The sequence below is a fragment of the Thalassophryne amazonica genome, chromosome 1 (assembly GCF_902500255.1).
Source record: "Thalassophryne amazonica chromosome 1, fThaAma1.1, whole genome shotgun sequence".
NCBI lineage: Eukaryota > Metazoa > Chordata > Actinopteri > Batrachoidiformes > Batrachoididae > Thalassophryne > Thalassophryne amazonica.
In genome coordinates this window covers 120,960,605-120,986,971 of record NC_047103.1, presented here as the reverse complement: position 1 = coordinate 120,986,971, position 26,367 = coordinate 120,960,605, and the positions used below count along the sequence as shown (strand labels likewise).

The 26,367-nt window shown below is 39.9% G+C and overlaps 1 pseudogene; it reads left to right on the top strand.

Annotated features, from left to right (window-relative positions):
* LOC117513685 overlaps nucleotides 1–26,367 on the top strand; it is a 729,285-nt pseudogene that overhangs the window by 643,322 nt on the left and 59,596 nt on the right.

Here is a 26,367-nt window from a genome sequence, read left to right as displayed (position 1 = left end):
ACCGTGCAAAAGGGACAGGATGACTGAATCATCTGCATATTTTATGATGTGATGATTATCATGTTGGCTTTGACAGAGATTAGTATAAAAAACAAACAACAGAGGAGATAAAATGCAGCCCTGAGGGACTCCAGTGGATGATACAACAGCATCGGAGAGAGTTTCATTAACTCTGACTCTCTGCGATCTGTTTGTTAAAAAGTCAATAATCCATAAGATTAGGCCAGCATCAATATTCATGTCTCTTAATCGCTCTGCCAATACATATGGTTGTATGCAGTTAAAAGCAGAGGAGAAATCAATAAACAACATCCGAATAAAGGTATTTGCACCTTCAAGATGCTGCAAAGCCAGATTGAGTAAAGTGGAGATCGCATCATCCACGCCCCTTCCAGATCTGTATGCGAACTGGAGTGGGTCTAACACTCCCTGTGTTTGTCTTAAAAGCTCCTCTTTAACAATTTTCTCAAAAGTCTTCATAACAAGAGATGTTAGTGCCACACACAAGAAAAACATTATAACTTTCATCCTTGGATAAAATAATGTTATTTGTAATACAAAGTGGTTGTCCTTCCCACTGTTAACTCCAGGGGAAGCTCTGGTGATGAACCAAGTTTGCCTTGCAGATAATGTTTGAACCAGGAATGCTTTGAAGAGCATTTTGGAGACATGTATTATAAATTGGTCCCAGGGATGTGCAACATTAACTTCTCCCGGACTGGAATATCTCTGGTTTTGACACTGGTTTTGTTAAAATGTCTGATAGCTTACTGTGACCAGATTTCACGATAACTATTTTCAGGAACAGATTTGAAGAAAACTGAATTAAAAGTAGAGATAAATCTGCTGGAATGTGGAGGCTGACAGGGGTGTTTCAGGAGACCTCCCCAGGTGGAACCGGGATGACAGGTCAAAAGTGTAACAAACAGTCTTTTCAGTTTTCAGCCATTTTTGGAAAGAGAATCAATGTACTTTATTGGGATTAATTCTCAGCAGCCGATTTGCTCTGTGTCAGCCTGATCCTGTCAGGTCTCAGAAGCTAAGCAGTGTGGGCCTGGTTAGTATTTGGATGGGAGACCTCTTTGGAACACCAGCAGGCTGTTTCTCCAGGTTACATTGGAGTTGCGTCAGAAAGGGCATCTGGTGTAAAACTTGTGCCAAATGCCAGTGCGGCTCTGTACTGTGGCGACACCGAACAAAAACGGGAGCAGCTGAATGTTCAACAACAACATTGGGATTAATTCTCAATGAGGCTATCTTCACTACAACATGCATACGTTGCCCATCCTGTCTGGCCTGTGCATCTCCGTCTCTGTTTGGTTTGCCTCTGCCTCCAAACATGACAGGCAGAGACTTCAACAAACTGTCAAGTCTGCAGGAAAAAAATCATCTGAGCCAGCCTGCCTCCATCCAGGACCTATACCAGTCCAGGAAGAGAGCTGGTAACATCTCTGCAGACCCTTTAGACCCTGGATACACACTGTTTAAATTCTTTCCTCTGGTCAACATTACAGAGCTCTGTACATCAAAACAATAAGACACAGGAACAATTTCTTCCCACAGGCCATCACACTGATGAACAATTTAACCTGCCAAAAAAAAAAAAAAAACTCACTAATTCGTATACCTCAAGTACAACTTAACTTCAATCTGTTTGTTTGTTTCACATTTTTTCTCTTATTGCACATTTTATTTTACTTGCACATTTCATTTGCACATTTTATTACTGTGAAACATTCAGTGTTTAGTGTATATTTATACATGCCGTACAGAGAGAGTGCAGCTCAAACCAATGTCAAATTCCTTGTATTCTGTGGATACTTGGTGAATAAAAGCTATTCTGATTCATCAGCATCAGCATCAGCATAGATGCTGATGCTGATGCATAGAAAAACACAACACATGACCATAATGTCAAGACTGACACTCTCTCACAATGCAAGTGATACAGTGCTCCTCATCATATTGTTGAAATATTCATCAATATATATCATGAATCCTCCATCAAGTAACATTTCATTGCTTTATCCTTTTGAACAAACTATTAAGGGACACTGCTCATTTTTGGAATCGTAACTATCTTCACAATTATTTTTTTGTGTTTGTCAACTGTTAAAAACAATTTTAAAAAATGTCTTTTTTGCAAGTGTTTTTGGAAAAAAAGTTTCTAAAAATGTAATATAAGTTTATGTGTGTGTGTGTGTGTGTGTGTTTAACCTTCAAATTTAAAGGTTTTTCTTTTGTTGTTTCAAGCCATTTTAGCTTGTTCAAGCCTCCAAACCTCTATGATCTGCTTCATTACAGAGGTCATCCATTTAATTGTCACATTGTCATAAACATTCCTCATGTTTGTGTCCAGGCTAGAGGGGACTGAAGAGAAGCTAAGGAACAGAGAAAGCCGACCAGAAGACCTTCAGCTTATAGCAGAGCTCAGAGAAATGATCACTGAGAGAGAAGCGTTGGTCAAAAAGCTGGTGGTGAGTCGACATAATAGTCACACTGTTCCCTATAAGCCAAAAACAAAATTAACCTCTGTGAAACATGAGGGACTTTATTGCTTTGGTGCAGCTATGCCCGTGAATCACATAGGAGATGTTCACCACAATGTATTTTGAATCAGTGACCCATCCATCCATCCATTTTCTATACCGGCTTACTCCAATTAAGGGTCACGGGGGGCTGGAGCTTCTCCCAGCAGGCATACCCACACTTTTCTAAATTACTTTGTTGCAGTACTTTGTTTGGGCATGCAGCTGACACTTGTTTATTGAAATGGTCCAGATGTTCTCATAATGATAATATTAATTGACTATAAATGTCCATAAAAGAGTGTAGATTGTCTCTTTATAGCTGTTGTCAACAAGAAAGAAATTCAACCCGACCTTTGAGTATAAATTATTTCTATGTTGTCCATGCTTTCACATTGGTGAAACATTTTATGTCTCACCAGTGGCCTTTACCTGGTTGATTTGATAGCTGAAGCTAACAGCCTAATTATAATTAAGGTGCTGAGTCTTATTCCAGTTGTCTTGGGCAGTGGCAATGTAATGAACTCAAAATGATTAAGACTGAAGCAGTAGATTTAGCAGTATTGTGGTACCAGTTGGAAAACAGTACACAGCCACAGTTCAAGTGTGCTGGTGGGGCAGGTGGTGGCCAAGCAGTTACTGCACTTGTTTCCAGTGCGGAAGGTTCCTGATTCAAGGCCATGCCTGCCCGTTCTCCATGTAATGTGGCGTTGCATCAAAAAGGATCCGGCGTAAAACTTGTGGCAACCCCGAGTGAAACAAGACAGCCGCCAGAGGGACTTAATTCAAGTGTGCTGGGCCAAGAAGATCGAGTCTGCAAATTAACATCTTTGTTGTTTTGTAGGATGACAAGAAGTTTTACCAGTTGGAATTGGTCAACAGAGACACAAGTTTCAACAAGGTGTTCAATTCCACTGCCAATGTTGGCGTCATAAACCCACTTATCAAGGTGAGTGTTCTCATGCAAATCTTTGCAGTTGTGTAATCAAAAATCTTTACAATAACATGTAAGTGAAAATCCAAAACTTTGTCTTGTGATCAGTGGTCTCTATGCCACAAGCCCAGACATGTAAAAGTCACAGACATATCTAAATATAGTAAGTTTGATATGTATTGGGACAGTCTGGGCTTTTTATTTTACCACTGTACACCACCATAGTGGAGTTGAAATGAAACAGTCAAGGTATGGTTGTAGTGCCAACTTTTTAGCCTATTCAACATGTTTAACACAAATATCACATTAACCACTTTGATCCTTGTATGTGGTCTCTAAATAAGGGGTGTGTGTGTGTAGGAAAATGGCTGTAATTCCTAAATGATTAATACAATATGTTTGTTAAATCACCTTAAGTAAAGTTGAAGGTCATAATCAGATGGACAAACTCTGGTTCAGATTCATGATACAGGATCTCATAAATCTGATCTGTCATCAGGTCCTTTTCAGGTTTGTCTGTCCAAGTGCTGCCACATACAAGTCTCAAAGCTCTGCGCTGAGACAAGATGACAAGAAACTGTTTTTCTTGGACTGGAAAGAGCTGCCTCATTGGCCGATCAGAAGCATACCATTTGAAGTGAAGCAGAACAGAACTGGAATGCATCCTTATTCAGCTGGCGAGTTAACAAACACTGACTAAATTTGTGTTGTCTTTTGCCTCCCCTTGTTGCTTGGGGTCACTATAGCAGTTCTTTGTTGAGAAACATCTCACAGGTCACAGTTCTTCCAAATGGTCTCCCAGCCAATTACTAAGGGTAGTATGTTACTGGGCTGTGACAGCTTGCAAACCACAATGGTGAGGGATTTCACAGGTCCTTCAAACTTTATTTTGAGTAAATGCTTCAGGGGAGCATTAGCATGGCAAAAACCTTTCAGCTTCGGTGGGGGCTCCGGCCTCCCCATATCCCCCACCTTTTTAAGCATTTTTCTTTTTTTGCCTTTCAGCTGACCCCCCTAATTAAAGCCCTCTTAACCCCCTGCCATTTTAAGCATTTTTTTTAATGCAGATGTAAATTAATATTCAAAGTTTTCAGCTAGTTGACAGTAGGGCTGTGCAATATGGCAAAATCATCGTATCTCAATATTGTCATAACAATATGATATATGATATGACTTTTTAATGTTAGCACCAAGTACCGCAGCAATTTCCTAATGTTGTTCACTCATATGGCAATAAAACTTTTTTCTGATTCTGATGACTATGATTTGACACAAAGTGCAGCAACAGTGAAAATTAAACATTCTTAAACAAAACAGTAATAATACCACACCCATTTTGCACTCATAAGGTTAGGATACTGTGCCCTCCAAAAGTATTGGAACACTTGGTATTTCACACATTTTACTTTTGTTTATGCCATTTCAAATACAAGAAATACAAAAATATAAAGAATAAAAATTTCTAAAATTATCTTCCTCAAACTCAAACTGAAAGCAAATCTCTAAAACTTGATAAAATCTGTAAATAATAATCAGTTTTATTGTCAGTTTTATTCAGACAAGTCAGGGGATGGAAATATGAACACACCCAAGTCACTGAATATGTCTTGGACTTTATTTACATCAATTATGAAGAAATACAAATTTTTTTCACCAAAACATCAAATCTAGGCTTTCATCTCAAATGTACTTTCTGGCAAATTCTAGCTGAACTTTCAGGTCTTCTTTTTAAGAAAATCCTCCTTCCACTTCATCAGGAAGCTGGATTTTAGATTTTTAATTAATTTTATCAAGTTGTAGACATTTGCTTTCAGTTTGAGTTAAGGAAGATAATTTTAGAAAAAAAATGTATTTGAAATGGAACAAACAAATTCAAATGAGGGCAAATGAGAAACACTGAGGGGCAGCATCTTACATCTCATATATGGTCAGGCAGATAAGAGAATATTTACAGTGGAATCTTGCAAATGGTGATACAAACATCAGATTGGGCACAAATAATCCATAGACATGAAGTCTTTTGAAAAAAACTGATTGGCCACTTGAATTTTCAATAGGCAGCCAGGTAGGGATCAATTGAAGAATTACACAGTGGTCAAAATTAAAAGATGCTCCAATCATATAGAAAACTACACCACATTATATGCCTGATCATAAACATTCCAAAAAGGTATAGTTTGGACAATTTGTGACTGAATGTTATGGAGTTATGAGGTAAAAGCAGCAAGAATGGTGACAAAGGTCAGTTTCAGTTTGTACAGGGGTCAAAAGTTAAAGTTGCTCCAATTTTGGTAAAAAATTATGCCAATTATTGGTTGAGTTAATCGGGTTTTAAAAAGTAACAGTTTGCATCATGTGTCATGCTTAGTTCATGTTGCAGGGTAACATATGTCACATGCAGTGGTGGGCACAGATAACCAAAAAATTAACTTTGATAACAGATAATCTGATAACTGAAAAGTTATCTTTGATAAAGATAGAACAATAAACCACCGAAAAATGTATCGGACGTTACAGATAACCGATAAATTCCAGTATTGCCTCTGGTACACTTGCAACTACTAACAAGCTGATTTTGAGTTTAAACACCCCAATCGCTTCTGGTAGCATCAAAAGCAACAACAGACCCAAACAATGAGCCAGCACTTCTGTCTTTGAACAACTTGCCCCCTGCTGGAAACTCGTGTTTACTACATGGCTTCCAGCACAGAAGCAAGCTGAGAGGAACCACAAAGCTCAACTCTCTATTCAATCATGATGCTGCCGTCAGGCGGAGGTCTTGGAAAATAAAGCAATGCTGAGTTATGGTTTTGTGTATAAATAAAACTGATAGAATAACTCCATTAATGTCAATTCTGTCATTTGTACAAAGTTAAAATATAACATATATCTTTTAATGTTGAATAATGCACTAATTCTGAGGTTTTTGTAACAAACACAAACAGATCGCAAAGGATTCTGTGTAAAATACTGATTTTGTTGAGTCATTTATTATGTAAACTAACGCATTAATGTGAAGTGTGCCATGTGTTGGTGTTTACAGATAAATGTGCTTTTGTAAAATATTCCATTTTTTTATTTGTAAAAACAGGCATTTCCAAAAAAAAAAAAAATTGTAATTAGATAACCGTCTGATATAACTGGTGTCAAAAATAACACTGCCATGATCTACTGGTGCCAGACATTTAGTACTTAAGCTGGGTTTACACTGTGCGAGTTTTGGCCCTTTTTCAGCTGATTTTTCATTCGTGCAAGAATTTTTTTGGATCGCACTGAGTTTCAGGTTAATCGCGCATCCTGCATTGTTTAGTATACATGGGTAACGAGCTGCGTTTAACATCTCACGACCACTTCCTGATCAGCGATTGTATGGTCAGATGAAAATCAAACCTGTTTGATATTCTGGTCGGCCGTCGTGAGAGTATCCCACTGCTGAAGAGCTACAAGCATCCAACTTCTCGCACTGTGCATGTGCAAACACCGCAGACCTGTCTTGTAATGTTTTTTTTTTTTTTTTTTACTTTGATGTCTCCCATCGAGAGTTTTTGTAAAAAAAATAAGAAATGTAAATTAAATTTGAAAAAAAAAAGCTTCTGTTTGCATTTTGCTTCTGGAAACACGAGTCCGATGTGTGGCTTTTGAATGTACAATGTGTGTGAGAACATAAATCGGGTGCTCTGAACTTTTACACCATGCGGTTCTGTGGTACAGTTTGAGCTGGAACCGAGTACAGTGATTGAAAATATCAGCCCAGCTTCAGGGCAAATACTGCCATGAACACTACTGGCCAGTAGATGGCAGTAGAGATCGTAAAAACTTGCCAAAACAAAATTCCAGATAATCCGTGTCTGCTACATTTAAGATGCGTGGAATTTAATAAAAACAAACACAATAACAATGTCTATAAACCCAGAGAATATATTCACGAACGTTTAGGCACTAGAGTTTAATGCTATTGTCTGTGGAGCCTGATCAGAGTGTCTGAAATGCATTTCTCATGTCGTGAACGTACTGAGATTACCCTATCCTATCCATAATGCACCTGGACACAGCATGTTCACACTAAAACCTTAAAAATTGCACATTACTTTAAAATGAAAACATATATCTGATATTTTCACTTTATAAAACTTCAGACGTGACGTTAATTTAAATAACTTGTCCGAAATTAGTTTGGTTAAAATTTGAACCATAAGTTAAAAATGTATGCCTCTGGATGACTTAGGTGATATTGCCCACGTATCAGTATGGGGTTAAAAGAAATGTGTTTTATTTTTGGGTGACCAGTTCTCCTTTGCCTGCAGAGCATAGAGCGGTTTCTTCTAGAAGCAGCTCTCCTCTGTTTTGCAGAGGGTAGAACTACCCATCTGCTACGAAACATTTAACAGGTAGGTGTTCAACTGATTTTAAATTTTATAAATGTTTGTAGCTGTTCAGCTTTATTTACCACGTTATTGGTCTAAAAATTATCGAACAAAAATTTATTGCAAGATAATTAGTCTGATAATGGTTTTTAAAGATAATGGTTTTTAAAACATTATTTTCGATAATTATCGGTTATCGGATCATCGGAACTGTGCCCACCACTGGTCACATGTCATAGAATCCAATGGACATTGACCTTGTTTGACCTTTACTTTGGAGACCAAGCATTCAGCACTGTCAAAACTATTCCATTTATTAATCCTATTAACTCAACCAATAATTTGCATCACTTTTAACCAAAATTAGAGCAACTTTTTACCTTTTCACCCCTGTACAAACTGAAATTGACCTTTGTCACCATTCTTGCTGTTTTTACCCCCAAAACTCCATAACATTCAGTCACAGATAGCCCAAACTATAGCTTTTATGAATCTTTATAATCAGACAAGTAACATGATGTAGTTTTCAATTTGATTGGAGCATTTTTAAATTTTTACCCCTGTGTAATTCTTCAATTGACCCTGACCTGGCTGCCTATTGAAAATTCAAGTGGCCAGTCAGTTTTTTGAAGTGTAATGTCTAAGCTGTATTTGTGCTGAATTTGATGCTTGTATCACCATTTAAAGGATTGTTTCAGTTATCTGCTGCACTAATCCAACAGAGCATGAACCAGCTGCTGTCTGTTAGCTTAAACGTGTATATAAGGCAACCCAAATTAAAGGAGAAATGTTGCTTTTAACAACCTGGACCTCATTTCTGGCATAAAATATAGTCGTTTCCTCACCAATATAAGTTTGGTGTCATTATTAGTCCATATTTAAACAACGTGTTCAGTTCAAATCTCAGGCAAACATTTTTCTTCTTCTGCTAAGGTGGGTTAGAATGTTTTGTGGTACACAGCACTAACTACTGGACAGGAGGAACCTAGCAGGTGTGTATCAGGAAAAATCATAATTTCTCTACCTTGATTGCAGACCCGCTGCGTCATTGGTTCTCTGCTTCACTGCTTTTCAGAAGTGGCAGGTCCACAATTTCTTCATTAACTCCCCTGCAGAGCCATTTAAACATGTCAATCGTGAGTCACCTTTGTGTGGATTAAAGTCACTAACTGGGACTTATGTCTTGTTGCGGGCAAGAAATGAGAATTCTAATCCAATTACATTTTCCGCAAATCTAATTGATTAATCGTGTGAGATTTCAGACCATAAAATATTGTGTGGATGGTGGCAAAATATTAAAAATGTTTCACATTTGATGTGCTCGGCTTTCGTGAGAGTGCCGAACAGTATTCAAGCAGCACTTCCATTTTTATTTTTGCTGCCAGCCCATGCGACATTCAGTCCACATTTTGGCAACATGTGCTAACGTGTCAGAAGTACCGTTTCACTGAGATTCCACCTGTGAAATTGTCACCAATTCACCTGTTTTGTTGCCAGTGGTGTAAGTCGCCCTTGAAAAATAAAAATTGAAAACCTTTATCAGGATGTTGGGACTGCAGCCCTCAGTGGGGGGGTCTGGGGAACCTCCCCCAGAAAATTTTGAAATAGTACATGCAATCTGGTGCAATTAATAAGATAAATGAGAGCTATTTCTCAGTCCCATTTTCTTGTTCATTTTAGTCCTAAAAAGCATATTTGATGATAGAACTATAATACACAGTCTGTCACATGGATTAGAATGCAGTGTTATTACTATTTCATAAAACCATGTATTTGCATTGGACTGTTACTGTTCTCTCTCTACATTTATTTAAACATTTGACTTCAGCAATTTGTGCTTTTATAACAACTGATAGTGTCTTATCATGAACAAAAATAAAACTTGATGTAAAATTTGAAGTACAGCTGCGCCTACTGTTCATTAAGCCACCAATTTCACGTTTAGCTCTCAGGAACACTGATTTGGGTTAAAACTAGATTCTTAATGACTTACTATAAACAGGAAATGCAATGCCACAGATTTTTCCATGCAGTCCTGACTTCAGCATTTCTGGGACACAGATAAATGACATGTCATGTAAAACGACATGTGGATTTTCCTCCACATTAATCCTCTGGAGTCCAGGGTATAATTGGCCATTTTTGACTACTTTTGGTTTTACCTTTATAATTTACCTTTCAAAAGGGTTTACCTGGTCTTGTTTGGTGTCATTTTTTAAGCACAACGTCACCTGTGTGACTTTACAGTTCCTGTTGTTGTCCACCTGAAGGCACTGTTGGCACCTCAATCTGCCTTTTGTGGCTTTTTGGTGAGGATCTATGCCTGTCACAATTGGCACAGGAATGTGGTTTTGGCTCCTGTTCTGTGGGACACCTGTTTTGTGCCACACAGTTGAGACGCCAGCTCCATCATAAAGTCCTTGTGTGTCTTGGGCTGCACTTGCTTGACACTGCTGATCTCACGATGCAAGATGAATGCATTTGTGGTTGCAATGTCAAGTAAGTGCAGCAACAGTATCCTGTACCAGCGTGCAGTTTTCCGATGGGTGGAGTAGTACTGGAAGCGCTGGTCAGATAGGTCGACTCCACCTATGGTTTTATTATAAGCCATCACTGGGGTAGGACAGGGAATATCTTTCACCGTCCAGTGTCCATCCTTCCCATCCTTCACCCTTCTCTTCACTGTCTCACCCGAAAACGCATGATGGATGGTGGAACACACAGACCTCCCCTGTGCCCATCCCCTTTACAAACACCAGAGGCCCCTCTCTTATCCATCTTATAGATCCTCTTTCAGATTTTTTTTGTGAGAGCATTTGCCCTCCCTCTGGGGCACCCTCGTCTGTTCTCCCTGTATGTGCCACATGTCCCAAACTTCATGTTAGCAAGGTCCATGAACAGTTTGGGACTCGTGTAAAAATTGTCAATGTAAATGTGGTACCCAGTACCAAGTGAGGATGGCTGGATTAGGTTCATGACCACATCGTATGACAGCCTGTGCTCACTTGTGGTCACAGTCTTGCCAGTGTAAATGGTGAACTTGAGTGTGTAGCCATTACTTGAAACAGCCAATACAAAAAGCTTCATGCCCCATTTTGTTGGCTTATCCTTCAAATATTGAGTCATTCCAGGTTTTGCCTTCATCACCACCATCCTTTCATCAAATGCCAGCTCCCTCCTCTGGTGGTAATAAGCCTGGCAGGCACTGACGATATCATAAAGAGGCCTGACTCGAATCAGTTTGTCATGACCTGGTGTTCCCTTTTTTCTATCATTTTCTACATCCTCATCTGGATCACTCAGGTGGATGTTCCAGAATATCTAAATCTGTCTCTGGACATCACTTTCCTTGGAAAGGGCACAGATCTAATATTATTTTGTTTCCAGTAGTCCTGGAGACGTGGCAGTGACACCAATGACAGAAGTATATCAGAAGTCCAAAAAATTTGTACAGATCTTCCATTTCAATGTCTGTCCAGTTGTATATTTTCCCTAATGCCTTGTTTTTTGCAGCAATTTTATTGGTGTTGATGCAAATTGTTGTAATTGTGTCAGTTGCAAAAAACTAAAGAAAAAGATGTTTTAGACTTTGGGTGGAAAGTGTATCAACCTGGACTCCTGGTGTTCTCCGAGGCTGAAATCTGCTTATTGCTGGAGCGGTGTTTGCGTCCTCCTCCGTGTTCCAGCCGTCAGCGCTGGGGCGTGTCTCTGCTGCGTGTCCGAGCGGAAATCTGGATCTGGAAACAGAAGCACGTGCTCCAACCCTCTGTTCAGATCTCCGTGTGCATGTTGGTGGATCCACCTGCTTTGGTTGCTCCTCCAGAACAAAAGAGGGATCATCTCTTTCAGCACACTGTCTGTTTCAGATTCTGACTACATGCTGCACGCTGTGTCTTCCACCTCCACCAGTTCAAAAAATAATTGAAGTGCTTGCTCCACATTCATAAAACACCTCATTTTTACCAAAAAAAACCCAAACAACAACAAAACACTAACCTACACACACTTTCCACCAGCAATAAAGAGAACACAATCAGACCCATGTGGGATGAGTGGGCTGTGATCAAACACATGTGGGGTTAGTGAACTCGTGGGGTTAGTGACTTCTGATTGGTGGAAAATTCACGAGCCAGCCAACCAATGAAGAAGAAGGAGTCATATTTCTTCCCAGCGCTGTTGCTGCTGCAGTAGAGAAGGAAATGATCCTTTTTGGCTGCATGTGTGTACATAAACGTGCAGTGAAAAATGACAATAATATTCATGAAAACGCATGGCGAAAAAATACTCATAAGTCAAGTTATACTAGGCCTATTAACAAAGTTTGAAAAGTGATATAAAGGTTAAAGTCTCCATGTTCAACACACATTTAAAGGGAGCCTCAGAGTGCAGCAGATTGAGTGTTACGTCCATTTAATTAGGTCATGTGACTTTTTATGCAAGGGCACGTCACTCGGCTCCAGAGGGTTAATATTTCACTCCCATATAACAGAAGAACCATAAAATGCATAATTGGCATGCTAACATGTTGAGTTTCCATGGAGACACTTTAAAGTAAATTCATCCCAAAGAGAAATTTTAGATTTGTGTCAAATAACTTTAATAATGTCAACTGACAACAAATTCCATCAAAAACATGATATAATATGATCAAAGACTTACCGGGAATGTTAACATTTTCCATATAAACAATGAAGTCAGCTCTGTGTTTTGGTCCTTCTGTTAGAACCACCCCCATTTTAATTTATTCCTCAGGAACTTTAAATAGTAACCCTGCAACAGAACAACATCTCCAGTGATCTTTGTAGAAGCTTCAACCCAACACAGAGTTCACAGTAAGAATCTCTTTCAGCATCTCTCATTTGCTGCTCTGTGGACAAGCGGCAGCATGTTACATTTATCCTTCAGTCTCCAATCAGGACGTGAAATCGTGAGACTTAGTATCCACTGTGGTGTCTCATTAGAGATGTTTCCAAAAGATGTTACAAATAAGAACATCATGAAATCAGACCATATACTAAATCCAATGTGGAAGAGGAAAACAAAAATAACCTGGAAACGTTCCCATGGAAGTAACCACTGGGAACTCCCAGTAAACTCCCATCACTGTGTCACAATTTTTTGTCTCCACCTACTCTCCAGCAGTCATGATCTAATGAGATACTACCCAAAGGACTCAAGACTGACACTCAGAATGTACTGGCTTGTATGTATACTGCACTGTTCACAGTGGGTAAAATAAGTCTTGAACATGTCACCATTTTTCTCAGTGAATATTATATTTTTAAAGGTGCTACTGACTTGAAATTTTTACCAGATGTCAGTAATAACTCAAGTAATCCACACATACAAAGAAATCAAACCATAGATGTCCATTAATTAAGTTATGCATAATAATGTGAAATGACACAGGAAAAAAGTATTGAACACCCGAAGAAAGGGAGGTGCAAAACTGCATGGAAAGCCAAGACACCAGCTGAAATCTTCCAGTAATTAGAAAGCAACCCTGCCCCTTTTCAATTGAAATTAATATCAGATGGTTCAATCCCAACTGATGGCCTATAAAAAGGTGTGTCATTTGCCAAAGCATCAGACAAGAAACATCTTATGATGGTTAAAAGCAAACAGCTCTCTAAAGATCTTCGCAACATTGTTGCAAATCATACTGATGGCATTTGCTACAGAAGGATTTCTAAACTTCTGAAAGTTCCAGTGAGCACTGCTGGGGCCATAATTTGAAAATGGAAAGAACATCATTTCACCATAAACCATGAGGTGAGGAGTGAAAAGAATTATCACAAGAGTTGTCCAAGAGCCAAGGAGCACTTGTGGAGAGCTTCAAAAAGACCTGGAATTTGCAGGTACAACTGGATCAAAGAATACACTAAGTAATACACTCAGTGTATTTTGGTCTGTATACATGCTCACTACATAAGACTCTATTGCTGAAGAAAAAGCATGTTGAAGCTAGTTTAACGTTTGCTGGACATTTACACAAGCCTGTGAAATACTGAGAGAGTATAGTCTGGCTAGAAGAGACCAAAATTAAACTCTTTGGATGCTGTAATACACACCATAAATGTAACTGCACATCACACCAAAAACACACTGAAGTTTAGAGGTGGGAACATCATGGTGTCGCACACTTCAGCATACAGTGCTGGCAAACATCATATATTTGAAAGAAGGATGAATGGAAAAATGTACCAAGACATTCTTGATAAAAATCTGTTGCCATCTACCAGGATGTTGAAGATGAAAAGACTGTGGACATTTCAACAACACAATGATCCCAAACACACAGCCAAGGAACCTCTCAGTTGGTTTCAGAAAATGAAACTAAAGCTGCTACAATGGCCCAGCCAATCACCTGACTTGAATCCAAAAAAAAAAAATCTATGGAAAGATCTAATGATCAGAGATCATAGAAGAGTTCCGTGGAACCTTCAAGATTTGAAGACTGTGTGGAAGAATGGGCCAAAATCACACCTGAGCAATGCATGACATGAGTTTTTCCATACAAGAGGCATCTTGAAGCTGTCATTACCGGCAAAGGCTTTTGTATGAAATGTTAAATACATTTCAGTAAGCATGTTCAATACTTTTTCCCTCTGTCATTCTATTTTATTACCTACGTAATTTTTGTACTTATTTGTTTTGGTTTCTTTGTACATGTGGATTACTTGGGCTGTTACCAACGTCTGTTGAAAAGTTCATGCCAATAGCACCTTTAGAAATATATTCATGGAGAAAAAATGGTTTACCCAAAATCTCCCAAAATTTCATGTATAATTTCCTGTATTGTCTGTCTATTGTGTCGGTAGCATGGCCCAAGCAGAGGGTCACCTCTTTGAGTGTGGTCTGCTTGAGGTTTCTTCCTCAAATGATCAGAGGGAGTTTTTCCTTACCACTGTCGCCTGTATGCTTGCTCTAGGTAAGGTTAGACCTTACTTGTGTAAAGTGCCTTGAGGCAACTTTGATGTGATTTGGCACTATATAAATGAAAATAAATTGAAAAAAACCACTGTATTTACAGTTAGAGCAGGGGTCCCCAATATGTCAATTGCAATTGAGCGCTTGATCGCAAAGATAGTGTGGGAGATCACATGGCATTAAAACTGGTCCTTAGCCAGGGGGAGGTTGGGGGTTCGGCTGAACCGGCGACTTCGCCCACTTTTAGCATTTGATACTGCAAGCTGTTCATCCTCTGTTTTGTGCAGCAGGCCAGAGTTGGAAAAAAAAAAACAGTTGCCGCCGTCTCTCTGTGTCTAAAAGCACAGTGATGGCAGCACACCAGGTGAATCAGGTTGTGCTTTCTGCATCAATTTTTATCAATTTTTCCTGCTCAGACAGCAAACCAAGGGGAGAAGAAGACATGCTCCTCCCAATACCACTAGATTAAAGGGTCACTTGTGAAGACATTTTTCATATTTTGAAATACTACAAATAATAATAATAATAATAATAATAATAATAATAATAATAATAATAATAATAATAATAATAATAATAATAATAATAGGAATTATTATTTTAACAACTAAAATGTTTAAGTCACTATTACTGTAGGACTAAGTTTTACAGTTCTGCACTAAGTTTAATTGATGAGCCAGTGTATGTTTAACATTTGTAATGTAGGTACATCATTTTGATTTAGTCATTTTAAAAATAGTTCGAAAGCCCAAAAAGTGTGGACACCCCTGAGTTAGAGTGTACTGTACACAATAAAACCTGCTGTGCATATGGTCTTGAACAATCACACACCTTCTCCACAGTGTCACCACAACAAAACAAATAATATACATTTCCAAATAACATATTGTTCAGAATCCCCCGTCACACATAGCCAGAATGTGCAGGAAGCAGGCCGACACAGCAAAAATGGTCATAATCCGGATGCAGTCGGGAGGAAAAGAGGCATGATCAGCCAAGTCAGAACGCAGCTAGACTGCCTCGTGCACACCTGTCAGATGGCATCCAAAGTGTATGTAGATGACACAGACTGCTGTCAGATGCCCATATAAGGCGCTAAAGACTGCCTGATCTACAAATTTATGGATGGTAAACACAGACTGGAGTGCTGTGTTCCTCCCTTTGCACAGGACCTGTCATGGACATCAAAGAACAACCAACGCATGGACTGGACTCACGCCATATGTGTCCATCCGTGTGGTCACCCACTCTGATTCAATCACTTCTTCATTCGTCCTATTTTCCCCAGGCTCACTGACCTCACGTGCGTGTGTGTATGTAGAACTGCTGACATGAGGAAATGATTGCTCTGTGTGTGTGTGTGTGTGTGTGTGTTTTCATAATAAGCCGCTATGTGTGTGCTCAGCTGTCACTTGACAGCTTTTGATGCTGAATTTTACTGCCAGCTAAACTTTGCTGTGTGTATGTGTACGTGCGTGCACACGCAGCGAAGTTTAACTGAGAGTCAAAGGAACCCTCTCAGCAAAGGTTCACTGTGTGTGCATGCACATGCATGTGGGCGCACACACAGCGACATTTATCTGAGAGTCAAAGGACACCTTTGCTTAAAAGTTCACAGTGAGCTTTTCCACTGTTAGTAGGATGCAGCCTTTCCAACAAACAATTTCTTTTTTTCACCACAATGCAACTCTACATCATGATTTCTGGTTGGATGATCACATGGGATTGCGGTGAGATCCATTCAGCTCTGAGTCTCTGATGTGATGTGTGACAGAGTGCACACCTGCCCGCCAGCCGCCGTGGTGTCGCAGATCTGATGGGCACAATATTTCACATTCTTTATGTCGCCCATGGGAAAGAATATTATCTGTACTGCAAGGTCTATTATGGATATAACAGCCTGTCCAGATATGCACTGTGCCATGCATAGACCCGCAGTGGACACGGTGCTTTCAGTTTGTTCTCGCTGTGTTCACATCCCCTGCACATGGATGGCTGCATGCCACATACATATACGATCAATGGTTCCTTTGTGTCCTGGGGTGGTGGTGGTGGGGAGACAGTGAAGATGGACATTATAAGTCGATAAGTGGCGTGTGCATGCCGGCAGGCTTTGCCATGCCTGATCCATCTCGAGGTTCCCTCATATGTGCTCAAATTGTTTCGGATCCTGTTTATGCCGCCTTCAGAATATGTAAATTGCAGTCAGATGGCGCTCAGACTGCAGCTGGATAGGTGTCCCATGTCAATGGCGCCCGGAGGGTTTTGAACATGTGCATCACACTCGGGGCCGCCGGGCCAATTTTGACCAACTGTGTGGACTCTCGCAGATGGCTGTCAGAGTGTTTTGGAACTGAATCCCAACACTTTTCAGATGTGCGCCAGTTGTCATTCTGACGCCATTCTGCATGATTCTGGCTATGTGTGATGGAGGTATAAATATAAGAAAACCATGTCAACAGTCCTTTTACAAGACATACTGTATCTTTGGAAAAAGACTTTCTGAAGGCCATGCTTTGTCAAGAACATGCTTTCAGTCTCAAAATGATGCTCATAATATCAAGTTATGGGCAGCCCTGAATTTCTTTTATTCATCCATGTAACACTGCTGCTTTTAGTTTCATAGGACCCCCAGGAGGCTTTATTTATTTATACTCAACAAAAATATAAACGCAACACTTTTGGTTTTGCTCCCATTTTGTATGAGATGAACTCAAAGATCTAAAACTTTTTCCACATACACAATATCACCATTTCCCTCAAATATTGTTCACAAACCAGTCTAAATCTGTGATAGTGAGCACTTCTCCTTTGCTGAGATAATCCATCCCACCTCACAGGTGTGCCATATCAAGATGCTGATTAGACACCATGATTAGTGCACAGGTGTGCCTTAGACTGCCCACAATAAAAGGCCACTCTGAAAGGTGCAGTTTTGTTTCATGGGGGGGGGGGATACCAGTCAGTATCTGGTGTGACCACCATTTGCCTCATGCAGTGCAACAAATCTCCTTTGCATCATCCGTGAAGAGAACACCTCTCCAACGTCCCAAACGCCAGCGAATGTGAGCATTTGCCCACTCAAGTCGGTTACGACGACGAACTGGAGTCAGGTCGAGACCCCGATGAGGACGACGAGCATGCAGATGAGCTTCCCTGAGACGGTTTCTGACAGTTTGTGCAGAAATTCTTTGGTTATGCAAACCGATTGTTTCAGCAGCTGTCCGAGTGGCTGGTCTCAGACGATCTTGGAGGTGAACATGCTGGATGTGGAGGTCCTGGGCTGGTGTGGTTACACGTGGTCTGCGGTTGTGAGGCTGGTTGGATGTACTGCCAAATTCTCTGAAACGCCTTTGGAGACGGCTTATGGTAGAGACATGAACATTCAATACACGAGCAACAGCTCTGGTTGACATTCCTGCTGTCAGCATGCCAATTGCACGCTCCCTCAAATCTTGCGACATCTGTGGCATTGTGCTGTGTGATAAAACTGCACCTTTCAGAGTGGCCTTTTATTGTGGGCAGTCTAAGGCACACCTGTGCACTAATCATGGTGTCTAATCAGCATCTTGATATGGCACACCTGTGAGGTGGGATGGATTATCTCAGCAAAGGAGAAGTGCTCACTATCACAGATTTAGACTGGTTTGTGAACAATATTTGAGGGAAATGGTGATATTGTGTATGTGGAAAAAGTTTTAGATCTTTGAGTTCATCTCATACAAAATGGGAGCAAAACCAAAAGTGTTGCGTTTATATTTTTGTTGAGTATATTTATTTATTTATTTTTTAGTCGTAAATGGTCATTTTCCCCCAGCTGATTTTACCCCAGTCACATACTCAAGTGTGTGCCTGATCTACATGTTTCCTGATGCTCCTGGAGCAGTCAGCTTTATTAGCCAGTACAATCTGGCCTTATCACAGTAACTTGAGTTTATAAAATATTGTGAGGCATCTATAACCATATCCAGTCAGCAATGTTGTGTGTGATACTGTCTAATCAGTGTTGCCCCATGTTGGCTTGTGCCCAGGTGCAAAAAAATAGAGTAGCAACACATGCTGGCTCATCTTAAAATTTCCAGTGAAAAATGCCTGACACACTTTGAAAAAAGATACTGCAGCCTTATCGCTGCAGTGTGTGTGTGTGTGTGTGTGTGTGTGTGTGTGTGTGTGTGTGTGTGTGTGTGTGTGTGTGTGTGTGTGTGTGTGTTTAAGGGGGAGGGGGGTTAAAAATAAGCAAAATAGACAATGTTGAAATGCATGCCAGAACATCAGCATTTCTCATGGGTGATATGTGTGTTTCTAGATGAACCTCAGAATAATGTACTATAACTATTTGCACGATTCAAATTAAAATAAGTGATTATTTAATCAGATGTTAAAAGATTAAGACGTGGGTGAATTCATCTGTTCAGTGGTGATAAGAAACACTTTTTATGCTTTGTACAATAGCATTTTTTTTTTTTTTTTGCTCATTAGCTTCTGCTTGTTAATGTGATGTTTGCATTATAAATAAATAATGTGGGGAGGTGATGGTCTAGTGGTTAAGAGTTGGGCTTGAGACCAGAGGATCCTTGGTACAAATCCCAGTCTGACCAGAAAATTACTAAGAGCCCTTGGGCAAGGTCCTTAATCCCCTAGTTACTCCCGGTGTGTAGTGAGCGCCTTATATGGCAGCACCCTGACATCGGGGTGAATGTGAGGCATTATTTGTAAAGCGCTTTGAACGTCTGATGCCGATGGAAAAGTGCTATATAAATGCAGTCCATTTACCATTTACCAATGTGTGGGAAAAAAATAACCACCAAAACATGTAAAAAATAGCCTTGGTTGTAATAATCAAGAATTCTCCATCAGCAGTGCAGTCACATCTGCATGCCAAAATTTACTAAAGAAAGAATGACAAATTAGCCATTCCAGGTATATTCACAGCAGCATTTTCTTCCTCAAATTATCACCTTTCTTCGCTTAGAATGGTAGTTTTGAAGGCAGAAAATAAGGCTGCAATTCCTAAATGGTTAATACAATATTTCTGGAATTAAAGTTAAAAGACATCATCAGTTAGACAACAAGAACCTGAAATACCAAGATTTGGCAAAGAAATATTTGAAGACACTTTTTTAAAATGTTTCACAGACAGATGACATTAGAGTGACTCTTGATGGACCAGATGGATGGGCTCATGGCTGGATTACTAATGAACACCACTAAATAGCATCACTTTCAGTCAGACACCACCAAGGTGGAGGAGGGATACCTGAATATATTTTCATCATACAGTGTTACAGAAAAAAAGTCTGCCTCATTCAAGCAGGCCTTGATTTTTAGGCAGGACAATGCTCCATCACATGCATCCAAGTATTCCACTGCTTGACTGCTGAAGAGTCAGTGGAGACAGAAAATTATGACACAGTGATGAAAGTTTTCTGAGAATTCCCAGAAATCTGAGTTTTAACTTTCATGATGAATGTTTCTGGAGGGTTTTTTTGTTTGTTTGTTTGTTTGTTTGTTTGTTTGTTTTCCTGGCCTACGTTGGATTTCGTCTGTGGTCTGTGGTACTAGGATGCATTATACAACTTATGTCTGTTGCACCACCGGGTATACAGCTTCATGATGACATGTTATAGAAGAGAATTTTCTTAAAATGAATGTGAAAACTTTCAGCTGCAGTTTGTCAGAAGGGACATGGGAAACAAGTCTAGATTTAATCTGTTGTCTTTTTTTTTACAATGTTTCTCGACTTCACCACAACACAAAGCTGTGAATGGGGATGCAACAGGCTAATGTCATACCATGTCCATTTTTCCACTCACTTCCACAGAAGCCTATCATTGTTTCAGAGCTCATCGAGGTCTTGCTCATTGGTCATTCTCTCACTGGTCTGTTTCTAACATGGTCACTCAGTTTTTGAGAACTGCCTACTTCACACAGATTTACCATGCAGTACCATACTGTTTGCATTTCGTAATGGTTGATGTAAATGAAGTCCAAAATTTATTCATTGATTTTGTAGGGGTTTTTTTCTGCCTGCTGAACCCCTCCCAGTAGTTTTATATTGGGAGTGAACTCAAAGACTGACGGGAGACGGACTTAAAAACCAGATGTTGTATTAAAAAGATGCCTGCACTGATGAACAGAGTCACCTACGACAGCGCTGGGATCTTGAAGCAAGCGTCTCATGCACCGCTGCAAACAAGTGCCCCGACATTAAGGTTAGGTTGCTTCTTAAGCCTGCTCTCGGCCCACCCTCAGGTGGGTGGGTCTTATCCTTCTGTGTGGATCAGTGGAGCTATGTGCTTGGTTGCAAAGGCTGGTGTGTTTGACGTGGTAAGCGGGTGACGTGATCGCGTTATGTTCAAGCGGTATGAATGTGTTTGTGTTAGCGTTATAAGCAAAGAACAGAACATTTCATGGCACAGCGGTTTGTTCCAGACAGATATGAAGCCCTTGGTTTTTATCATTTTAGACTGTATGCAGTTTACGACATTTTTAGACATGCGTAATGGCTGCACATAAAGCAGTCAGGTCAAATCTGAGGACATTTGGACATGCGTCATGGAACATTCCATCCAACAATTTCAAAAAGTTCATGTATCCATCTTCTGACTTGTCAAAAACATTAGCTGTAAAGTGGTGATTTAATTCTTATAATTAGAATGGATTGCCTCTCTCACAGTTTCTTGGAATGTTTTGCAGGCTTTAAATCCAGGAATGGATGTATATGAACAAATGAAGTTACCCCACAAAACATGAAATATGTTGGATTCATACCACCTACAATGAAATAGAAGTCAGTGTAAATGTAAAGATCACTGAGTTTGTTGTAGTTTTGTTGTTATTGAATGACATAAATGAAGTGTTACTTTGATCAACTTTCAAACAAGTCTTGGATTCCATTTGTGTACTCACACAAAACATTGTTTTGCTGTGTTTGAGAAAACAAGAGACTACCATCTCTGCTCTTCCTGAAACACAACACTGTTAAGAAGAAGTCAATCCTGTATTGACCCTGGGTCCTATTGGTGCCAGCATTTATCTGCAGGTTACATAGTGAAAAGTGGATGAGAGTCTATGACACCCCCCACCCCCATCCCCCGGACAGGATGTCAGTTTGATGCAGGTTAGTTCGTTCCCCAGGCAAGGCTGGTACCCATTTATAGCTGGGTGGACTGAGACCATGCAAATTAACTTGTTTTGTCCAAGGACACAGGGCTGTTGTAATTGTAAATATTCAAAAATTCAAGTTTCTCATGTCAGTTGTTCTGTCCGAGCTTTCATTAACTCTGCAGGTCTCATGATAAAATTTGTAAAAGTAGCTTACCTTGCTCTCCAGTCCCTAACTGTTGCCACATTTGGTCCTTGAATTTGATGGAACTGGACCTTCAAATATCCTTGAATTTGATGTTAATGTGTGGGAAACTGGATAAGTGAATGTCTTGACAAGGAGATTAAACTAGTGAATACTTGGCATTTTACTTAAATAGTGAAATACACATAGGTATAGTCCATTACTAAACTGGTAATTATTGAATATTTTTGCTCAGTTCTCCAAGTAAAGATCTAATTGCTCCAGCAGTAAGTCTTTATTCATGTAATGCCTGGGCTCATTCATAAGTCATGATGTCTGATTTGTAGATCAATTTCTTTACTCTCCCTTCTTCAACTGCTTGTGTTGCGCACAGTCTTAGGGATTCTATTTTATTGACTGACATTCCTATTTATTACCATTACCATTGGGCATTTTTCTCCATCAAGGATGTAAGTTATGGTCCTTTTTTTGTCTTTTACACAACAGTATATCATATTTTTACATGTAAGATTTAAGAATTTTCTTATTTGACACACTGTCGCAAAAGATGTAACAGACGTCATACGTCGAAGTAATAGACATGGAATATGAGAGGTAGTTCTTAGATTTTCTGGCACAGTGGTTGTGGCACTGCTGCTTTCAGATGTATTCAGTTTTCACTGAGTGAGGAACATATCTTTGGTTAAAATGTCAATCTTCCTTGTTTTTGTGATTCAATCTGCTACCATGCCCAGTGGGGGCAATTTAGAAAAATCAGTTCTATCTTTCTTGAATGTTTTCATCTTCTTATCTTGTGTTTGTCTGTAAAAAAAAAAAATTCTGCTACATTTTGGTATGTAGTTTCTCAAATGTAGCATTAAAGGTGCCCTAAATTGCATTTTACCCAATATAGTGCAGCAAACAGCTATTTTCTGTGTAAAGATTTAGTGGCTTAATTGCGTTGTAATGCCCAGAGAATGAAGAACTCCCTCTGTACTATGAACTTTTCTGTTCCCTATTGATATTCTCAACTTGGCCATATGTGCATATTTAAGATAGTATCTGACTGGGCTGTGAGTGTTGGTGAGCATTTGCATAAAGAAGCTGTGGAAATACCCCAGACTGTAGCCACAGATGGCAAAATAATTCTAAAAAAAAACGCCTAGTGCAGCTCCGTGGAGTAGAAAAATAAAGAATAAAAAAGTGGATGTTTTGTCTGGTGGTAGCAGATTCATCGACTTCCAGAATGTTGTTCACCCAGCCTCCTTCCAGCAGAGTGACACCCCACAGGAAAGGTAGCTACATCTCATCATTACTGTCCCCGCTAGATCCACTATCCTCTCCTCTGATGTTGAAGAAGGAGTACATACAGATCTCCTTCATGCTTCTCTGGAATGACCTGTTTATGATCCTCCACTGGACAGGTTCATGGACACCTTGTGACACTGAAGGTTGTGCATCTTGTTGTTTCGTGATGCTTCTGGAGCAGATCCCACACCTCCTGCTCTGCCCCCACACAGGACTCCTCCAACACACTACCCCTGCATGCACCCGAGGTTGCAGCCAGGCTGGTAGCAGAGCAGCTTGGCTGAGAGCTGCTGGACTCACTTGGCCATGATCGCGCCGCTTCCAGCCTGAAACGCAGTTCCTTTCTGATCATAGTATAAAAAGAAGCGTAACTGAGAAGGGTTCAAGACAGCCGCAATGACTGACTATTTTGAGAGAAAATACGTTGTGCAAATTTTTTGAACATGTACAAAATTCCAGCAACAGGGAGGTGAAGCCCTATGACTCACACGAGGAAATTGAGAACCCCCATGTTTCAAGACATTTTGGAAAATCCTTCTCGAAAGCCATTTGCAATTTGTCACCAATGTTCAACAGCTCAGTGAGGTACTACTATGTGAGTCCCATCCTGTCAAATCATTTCCCCTTCCCTGTGTTTCTAAGGGGACAGCAGTACTCCTCACTAGGGCTTTATTGTATTTCTCAAAATGAAATATGATACAATACGATACATTGGCCATCTGATACTCAATATGTACCACAATATTGATACATTCATGTGCTTAATACGACATATATAAATTTTATTTAAATGCATTCATAAATTACAGTGTTATGTGTCACCTTAACTGACCTGATTTTAAAGCTAGAACCCCAAACAGACCCAGTTACAGGGCATCCTTAAAGTATTCACAGTGCTTCATTTTTTCCACATTTTGTTGTTACAGCCTTATTCCAAAATGAGTGAAATTTATTTTTTTCCCTCAAAATTCTACACACAATGCCCCTTAATGCTCAGTGTGAAAAAACTTTTTTATTGCAAATTTATTAAATATATATATATATATATATATATATATATATATATATATATATATAATCACATCAACATAAGTATTCACGGCCTTTGCCAGGTTCTCAAAATTTAATCCCGTTTCCACTAAAATCCTGTTTCCACTGATTATCCTTGAGATGATTCTACAGCTTAATTGGAATCCACCTGGGGTAAATTCAGTTGATTGGATGTGATGTGGAGGAAAGACACTTGCTGTTGACATATAAAGTCCCAGAGTTGACAGTGCGTGTCAGAGCAGAAAGCCAAGCATGAAGCCAAAGGAACTGTCTGTAGACCTCCGAGGTAGGATTGTCTCAAGGTACAAATCTGGTTAAGGGTACAGAAACATTTCTGCTGCTGTAAAGGTTCCAATGAGCACAGTGGCCTCCATCATCCATAAATGGAAGAAGTTTAGATCCACCAGGACTCTTCCTATAGCTGGCCACCCATCTAAACTGGGAGAGAAGAGCCTTAGTCACAGAAGTAACCAAGAACCTGATGGTCACTCTGTCAGAGCTCCATCATTCCTCTGTGGAGAGACGATAACCTTCCAGAAGGACAACCATCTCTGCAGCAACACCCCAGTCAGACAAGTACTGTAGAGTGGCCAGACAGAAGCCACTCCTTAGTAAAAGGCACATGGCAGCCCACCTGGAGTTTACCAAAAGGCACCTGAAAGACTCTCAGACCATGAGAAACACAATTCTCTGGTCTGATGAGACAATGATTGAATTCACTGCGTGAATGCCAGACGTCATATTTGGAGGAAACCAGGCACCATCCCTACAGTGAAGCATGGTGGTGGCAGCATCATGCTGTGGGGATGTTTTTCAGTGGCAGGAACTGGGAGACTAGGCAGGATTGGCAGATGAATGCTGGAATGTACAGAGACATCCTGGATGAAAACCTGCTCCAGAGCGCTCTTGACCTCAGACTGAAGCTATGGTTCATCCTTCAGCAGGACATTTCGCTGTTTCGCAGTTGTGAATCTTGTGCCGTCTCGTGGTCTGTGACTTACACGAGAGGTCAGTTTCAAGAGAGTTCCAGTTTAGTGCACGGTGTAAGCACGCCTCATGAAGTATGTACAGTTGTATGCAAAAGTTTGGGCAACCCTGAAAATTTTCATAATTTTGTTTTATAAATCATTGGTTGTCTGGATCAGAAATTTCAGATAAATATATCATATAGCAGATGAACACACTGATATTTGAGAAGTGAAATGAAGTTTCTAGTATTTACAGAAAGTGTGCAATAATTATTTAAACAAAATTAAGCAGGTGCATAAGTTTGGGCACCCTTGTCATTTTATTGATTTGAATACATTTAGCAATAATTATTGGAACACAAAATTGGTTTGGTAAGCTCATTGACCTTTACCTCCTGACACAGGTTAATTCAATCATGAGAAAGGGTATTTAAGGTGGCCATTTGCAAATGTTTCCCCTCTTTGCATCTCTTCTAATGAGTTGCAACATGGGAGCCTCTAAACAACTCTCAAATGCCCTGAAAACAAAGATTGTTCAACATCATAGTTTAGGGAAGGATACAAAAAGCTATCTCAGAGATTTCAGCTGTCAGTTTCCACTGTGAGGAACATAGTGAAGAAGTGGAAGACCGCAGACACAGGACTAGTGAAGGCCCGAAGTGGCAGGCCAAGAAAAATCTCAGAAAAGCTGAAGCGAAGGATGGTGAGAACAGTCATAGGCAACCCACAGACCTGCTCCAAAGACCTACAGCATGATCTTGCTGCAGATAGTGTCTCTGTGCATTGTTCAACTGTACAGCACACTTTGCACAAAGAGATGCTGTAATGCAAAGGAAGCCTTTTCTGCATACACACCACAAACTGAGTGGCTAATAAAGCATATTTAGACAAGCCAGCTTCATTTTGGAATAAGGTGCTGTGGACTGATGAAACTAAAATTGAGTTATTTGGACATAACAAAGTGGCGGTATGCATGGCTGAAAAAAGAACACAGCAT